Below are 7,283 nucleotides of genomic sequence, written 5' to 3' on the forward strand. Positions count from 1 at the left end.
CTCTGAGTAGCTTTTGGTCAGGGTGTTTTATCACAGCAACAGGAATGAAATAGGGGCCCATGTACCTCACTCTTGACTCCCTTGTACAATGTGGAAGACAGAACATCGTGAGGGAGACATGAGAGGATTCTGAGTCTTTCACTGAGGTGAAGAAATGTCCTTAGTTGTGCTGTGAAACCTAAGCAAAGGGGGTGCCTTCTGAAGTGATCTTAGAAGATACATTCATTGGAAGGGTGTGTATGGGGGTGAGGGAGCTGTGCTAAAGTGGCCTTATAGCTTGTGGACATTTTAAGAACTCTTGACCATGGAGCATGCCAAAGTATGGCGAGCATTCTCATATGCAAGTTCACCTTAGACTCGAGTTGTCGATTGACGATAAGCATGTGTTCTACATATGAGGCTTACTAGTCATCTTTTGTTTGCCTTGTTCAAACTCCACTCACTCCTTTCACACAGAAGAGGTCATATGACTTGTATCAGATGTGGAATTTTTCAGTTACAATGCAGATTAGAACTCAATGTCTGGCCCAATTTTATCTTTTTGTCTTCAGATTGCCTGAATTAAGTCCCTTCCCTGCACCCAGAATTTCCCATTTGAATGTCATTCCTTCCCTTGTTCATTTGCAAAGTGGTAGTAATCCAACAGCCTGCTTTCTTGGGTGCCTTCTGACTCGAGAGTGTGCAGTGTTTGGTGGGATCAGTAGAGCAGGGTCTGCCCTTGTAAATGTGAGGAGCTTTTGGGAGTTCATAGTTTAAAGTCTTCAGTGGGCTTTTTATGGCTTGTCAGTTTCAGTTAGTAAACAACATCATGTAATTCCTGGGGTGCAGTGGATATTAAGGGTGAATTTCATTATACTGTTGGGATTCAGATACGAGTATCATTGAGGTATATAGGAACAGAATTGGATGAAAAGCCAGAGTTGAAGATCAGAAATGCTGAATTCAGTTGCTTTTTACCATAGGAAGCATTATCCAGTTCTATAGCATGCATATTCCTGATCTCTGTTGACCACACTGCTTCTTTGACTCTAAGGAAAACATGCAGATTTTATTAAGGTCTTCCACAAAGTATAAGTTTGCTTTTGCCCATGCGTCTAGGCCACATCATTATTTAGAACCTTTGGAAACTTTAAATGATGAGATCTTCTTCCATAGATTCTTCTGAAATATCCTTTAATTTATGTAGTGCATGGACCTGTAGGGGTGGGCCCAAAACAAGTGTTACAGTGTGTTGAGAGTGCAGAGAAACAAGCATGGGATTTGTGTGGCTGGAGAGACAGGTCAGCAGTTGGAACCAGTAGCTTCTCTCTCAGAATTTGGACATCTATACTGTGGGCTTTTTCTCTACCTGTAACTCCAGCTGAAGAGCATGAATTCCCCTATTGTGACCTGCACAGGCACCTAAGTACTCTTGGTGCACATAGACTACACTCAGGGACACATAAATCAATCCATCTATTTTGTTCTCTTCTTTGTTTGTTTTCAATGCAGAGTTTCACTGTGTAGCCCTGCTTATCCTGGATCTCAGTGTGTAGACCAGCTTGGCATCAGATTCACAGAGATGCAAGTCCCTCTCATTTCCATGTGCTGGGACTAAAGATATGCACCACCCTCCGAGCCAATAAATCTTCTCCTTTTTTCCATAATGGATTGTCCTTCGTACATGGGTGGGCATTCTGAAAATACTTGTCTGGGAGCAGTCAGAACATGCTAAGGGTCTTTCATGTGTCAATTAAATTTTGGAGATCTTGAAATATGTCAGGCATTCTATGTTCCTAGAAATTAACTCACTCTGAAACTGAATTATAGGAAGGTGTAAATATCTCTGCTAGGAATGCTGTTTGGGCTGTCAAAAGGGCAAGCCGATCACACAATAGACAAATTTCCCATTGGTCCTGCATTATAAACATTTCCAAATCAAAAAAATTTCCTCAAGGCCATTCTCACAGCAAGAACATTACAAAGTCCAGGCTTTGTAAGTGGGAGGACAGTTGATTCGATGAATAGCCATTGTGGATGGTGGAAGACCTGCCTAGGGAGCTGAGGGTAGGCTGTCTTTGCCACATTGTAGCATAAGAGCACTCTTCCCAAGGTCTCTTTTCTAGCATTGCAGTTTATTTCTCTAATCTTTGTTTTGAAGCCAGGAGGATCTAAACCTCATAGTAATTTTCATTGCATTCTGGTAGCACTCTGTTTTTCAGTTACTGACAAAGTGAATCTTTGTTTTGCCTATGAATCACAGTGATGTAGATTAGATGGAAAGTGAAGATATCACAAAAGTAGAAACAATGGCTTCCCATCTCAATCTGTACTAGTATGTGGTGGTTTGAGTAAGAATAGTTCCAATGGGCTCATATACTTACATGCCCAGAATTTAATTCCTAAATCCACTTGGGAAGGATTAGGGGGGATGTACTATGTGTGTGGACTTTGAGGTTTCAAGCCCCATGACATGCCCATCCTATCTCTCTGTCTCTGTCCCTCCCTCCCTCCATTCCTTCCTCCCTCCCTGTCTTTCTCCCTCCCTCTGTCCTGGTTGTATGTCAAGCTCTCAGCATCTGTTCCAGCACCGTGTCTACCTTCCTGCTGCCATGTAGCCCCCATGGTGGTCATGGGTGCTGACTGACCTCTGAAGCTTTGCATTTCAGTTTTGTAAGTTGCCTTGGTCATGATTTTTTTCACAACAATGGAAAATATCTAAGACAATATGAGTATTTTTCCAAACAATACATAATGTTGACATTTATTAACTACACTTTAAGGTTTTCAAAGGACTTGGAAAATATAGGCATCCCATAAGAATCAAGAATATCATTCTTAGCCAGGCGGTGGTGGAGCACACCTTTAATCCCAGTACTAGGGAGGCAGAGACAGGCAGGTCTTTGTGAGTTCAAGGCCAGCCTTGTCTACAAGAGCTAGTTCCTGGACAGGCTCCATAGCTACAGAGAAGCCCTATCTCGAAAAAACAAAAAACAAACAAACAAAAAAAAAGAATATCATTCTTTTTTAGGGAAAGCACAACTGATATCATCTGAAGGCTATGAATAGATGACATATCATTTAGATTTGTTGAATTTCCTTCTGCATTCTTTTTTTCATTCTTACTTTGTTCTTGTGTGATTGCCTGTCCATCTGTCTGGGTTTTTGTTTTGGCAGCTTCTTGATAGATAGCTGGGGTTGTCCTGGAGCTTATATGTAGTCCAGACTGTCCTCTAGATCCTCCTTATTGAGCTTCCCAAGTGCTTGTATTACAGGTGTGTGCTCTTGCGCCGAGGCAGTTACTTTTCTTATAAAAACTCTTTTTCTTTAAAATTTTTACTTAAAAATTTCCACCTCCTCCCTTCCTCCCATTTTTCTCCCCCTCACCACCCTCTCCCCCCATCTCCTTTCCCCTCTCTCTCCAGTCCAAAGAGCAGTCAGGAATCCCTGCCCTGTGGGAAGTCCAATGTCCTCCCCTCTCCATCCAGGTCTATGAATGTGAGCATCCAAACAGACTAGGCTCCCACAAAGCCAGTACGTACAGTAGGATCAAAACCCAGAGCCATTTTCCTTGGCTTCTCAGTCAGCCCTCCTTGTCCAACACATTCAGAGAGTCCTGTTTGATCACATGCTCTATCAGTCCCAGTCCATCTTGCTTTGGTGGGCTCCCATTTGCTCAGCTCCAAGGTCTCAGTGGGTGGGTGCACCCCTTGAGGTCCTGACTTCCTTGCTCATGTTCTCCCTCCTTCTGCTCCTCATTTGGACCTTGGGAGCTCAGTCCAGTGCTCCAATGTGGGTCTCTGTCTCTATCTTCATCCATCGCCAGAGGAAGGTTCTATGGTGATATGCAAGATATTCATGAGTATGGCTATTGGATAGGGCCATTTCAGGCTCTCTCTCCTCAGCTGTCCAAGAATCTAGCTGGGGACATCTCCATGCACACCTGGGGACACCTCTAGAGTCAAGTCTCTTGCCAACCCTATAATGGCTCCCTTATTTAGGATATATACTTCCCTGCTCCCATATCCACCCTTCGTCCATCCCAACTGTCACCTTCCTCCAAGCTTTCCCCATCCCCCTTCTCACTTTTTTCTCACCATATTCCCTTACTTCCCCACACTCCCACCCCAAAATTTCCAATTTTTGCCTGGCAATCTTGTCTCCTTCCTATATCCAGGAGGATGACTATATGTTTTTCTTTGGGTTCACCTTCTTATTTAGCTTCTCTAGGATCACAGATTATAGGCTTAATGTATTTTATTTATGGCTAGAATCCACTTATGATTGAGTACATACCATATTCATCTTTTTGGGTCTGGGTTACCTCACTCAGGATAGTGTTTTCTTTCTTTCTTTCTTTCTTTCTTTCTTTCTTTCTTTCTTTCTTTCTTTCTTTCTTTCTTTATTTTTTTTTTGTTTTTGGTTTTTCGAGACAGGGTTTCTCTGTGGCTTTGGAGCCTGTCCTGGAACTAGCTCTGTAGAGCAGGCTGGTCTCGAACTCACAGAGATCCGCCTGCCTCTGCCTCCTGAGTGCTGGGATTAGAGTCGTGCACCACCATCACCCGGCAGGATAGTGTTTTCTATTTCCATCCATTTGCATGCAGAATTCAAGATGTTATTGTTTTTACCTGTGAGTAATACTCTAATGCGTACATATTCCACACTTTCTTTATCCATTTAGACAATATTGAGAGCAAACTCACCATATGCAAACTATAGTAAACCCACTATTAGAATACCAGTCTGTGTTAATCATCAGAAATGCTTGCTGATGGCCTACAGTTGTTATTAACAAATATCAAAATAATTTCAAAATACAAGTGGAGTCTACTTGAAGTTATAGGACATACACATATGTCCACTCTTGGGGATATGTATGGAAAGATCCTGTTATTGGTATGTATACACATGTGCACATGTGCATGTCTGTGTAAGTGGAGCTTTCCCCGTCATTTCTTTGCCACACTGGGACTTGGGCTTGCATTCCATTTTACTCATTCATCCCTATCACATTCTGCAGCATTGATTGCTTCTTTGTCCTGGCTGTTGGGAGCTTCTTCCCTGGTTCAGGTAATTCAAATGCATGGTGCCACAGGGTCAGAGCAAATGTGAAGGGTTTAGGAGGGAGAAAACCTGTGTTTGAACCCTCTCCACAACATTCCCAAAGACTTGCCTTTGGGTTGTAAAACATCTCTTTCCTGTTCTGTCAAATGGGTGCCATTAACCCCGGTTTGTGTGATAGCGCTGCTGTCAGGAGGGAAGGAGCTACCCAAGTGTTTGCACTTCAAAGACTGTGGAGCCTTGTGTAGAGCGTGATGCCAGTATTCTTCAAGCTGAACAGGAAATGATAACAGTATCATAATAGCCATCCTCCTTCTGTCTTTCTCCTTCCAGTCGTCAAGCAGTGCTAATGAAAGAAACCACAGCAGCATCAATATCCCAGTACGAGGAAGTGTACCAGAAAGCAGCTTAAACCAGAACATTGCTGAACTATACTCCAATATCTCCGAGTTCTCACACGAGGACTATGCACTGTGCCAAGGTCAAGGTCCTTACGCCCACATTAACCAGATCTTGAAGGAGGCCCATTTCTACAGCCTACAGCAGAGAGGACAATTACCGATGTGATGACCTGGGTGCTCCTCCTCCCTTGTTTATAAAAAGCAATGACATTCCCATGAAGCAGTCTTGGCTTTTGTCTGTATTTTCAGTAAGAGTCAATGGGCATTTGTACTCTTTTGCTGTTTTGCTCCACCACTGAGATTTCATAGGGTCATTCGTGACAGTTTGATGTGTTTTCTGTCAAGTCTGGTGTCCAATTCATGTTTAAATAGCAGCATGAGGATTTTTCCTGATACTGAATGGCTTGTTTGTCCCATTCAGGTTGGGTTCCAAGTGACTCATTTAGCGTCTCCATGTTATATTTTTTGAACCCAATTATGATGACTCGTACAAAGTATCATTGAAAGTGCAGGGATATAGTGAGGGAACTGGCAAGCTCTTAGCAGCCACAGCGACCTTTCCTGTGCTATAAAGTTAAGCGCCCAAACCCTTGACCTTGTCCCACAATGTCTGCTTTATGGATCAGTATGATTGGCTACCACTTTAGACTGATCTTGTAACACCCTGCTCCCCACTTCAAATTCCTCAAGCACACTGTCCTTGTACTGGAATATTATCCAGACACAACCCCTACATTCCACATTACCCCAGAGGATTCCTAGTCCTCCTGTGAGTGACAATGCAAAGGTTGTTACCTTCTCGGGAATCCTGACCTCGGTAGGTTTGGCCCTGTGCGATGTGATCCTGAGACAGATCATCATTTGACTATGCATCAACATCAACACCAAACAAATAGTTATTTTTGACTATAATACCTGCTCTCTTTCAAATAGTTTACCTAACCATAAATAAATGATCCATAGTTGTTCACATACCCCTCCAAATATGTTGCTATCCTGGAAAAATAAAGATCCATATATTTTCACAGCTCAGATTGTAAAGTACATGTAAGGTCCCTGTGAGTATCACTTACTGAAGAAAAACAATGTGTGCATTCTAATAGATATCACACCCCCGCTGCACACCCTGTCTCTTCATTTGATTAATACACAATTGAAGGACACCCTGGCAGTTCAGGAAAGGCATAGTTTCATGTAGACGAGGAGAGAAAGAGACAAGAAGCTCAACTATGCATACTGGGGTCGACATGGGCAGGCTCAGGAGGGGGTATGGACTATACTGCAGGAGTGTCTGGGTGGAATCATCATATGTGGTGCTAGACATTGCTGATCAATATTGTTATCACCAGAATGTGGTGATCATTGGTGAATGTGTGTGGGGACTGACTTCATGACTTTTCCAGTAATGCCACTATAAATATCCATGACCTGGGTATGCCCATGTTATAGACTGGAAGCTGGAGAGGCCACTTTGCCCTCAAGTTTGCTGTTAATGGTCAAGATCCAGCAGTGGCAAGTTTGTATGTGTTTATTAGTTATCAGCTTATTATTGGGGGTCTGTACACTCTGTTTTTCTTAGCTGCTAAAAGACTCTGATGATCCAAGCAAACATCTGGGAGGGCAGAATGTACCCCTCCTTGCTGAAGTGACAAGAGGCCTTTCAGCTGCCTGTATGCCACACAGGTGGGTGGGGTGGATGTGGCCTTATTCAAATGAGGATGTGGCTCATTGCTCCAGGCTGTTGCCTAGCAACCACTCTGCAGCAGCCAGTATGTACCTTTGGAATGGTAGAGGGAGCGGTTGGAGGCCTGAAAACACATCCTTACCAGCCATTATGGGGTG

At 43.2% G+C, this 7,283-nt stretch overlaps 2 protein-coding genes across 9 annotated transcripts in view; both read left to right on the forward strand.

Moving 5' to 3' along the window:
• The window catches only part of LOC126494808 (protein FAM104A-like), a 185,565-nt gene that overhangs the window by 116,566 nt on the left and 61,716 nt on the right, over window positions 1-7,283 (forward strand). For 4 of the 8 annotated variants that reach the window (XR_007590070.1, XR_007590069.1, XR_007590064.1 and 1 more), the window contains one exon: window positions 5,374-5,488. The exons of the other annotated variants lie outside the window; for them this stretch is intronic. The gene's annotated coding sequence lies outside the window, so the exon portion shown is untranslated. Of the gene's footprint in view, window positions 1-5,373; window positions 5,489-7,283 lie in introns of those variants that run through there. 8 annotated transcript variants of the gene reach the window in all.
• LOC126494807 (protein FAM156A/FAM156B-like) overlaps window positions 1-7,283 on the forward strand; it is a 155,225-nt gene that overhangs the window by 67,869 nt on the left and 80,073 nt on the right. The gene's annotated exons all lie outside the window — the stretch shown is intronic.

The sequence above is a fragment of the Alexandromys fortis genome, unplaced genomic scaffold (genome assembly GCF_014885135.2).
Source record: "Alexandromys fortis isolate MF-2015 unplaced genomic scaffold, M_Fortis_MF-2015_v1.1 scaffold_403, whole genome shotgun sequence".
In the NCBI taxonomy this organism is placed as follows: domain Eukaryota; kingdom Metazoa; phylum Chordata; class Mammalia; order Rodentia; family Cricetidae; genus Alexandromys; species Alexandromys fortis.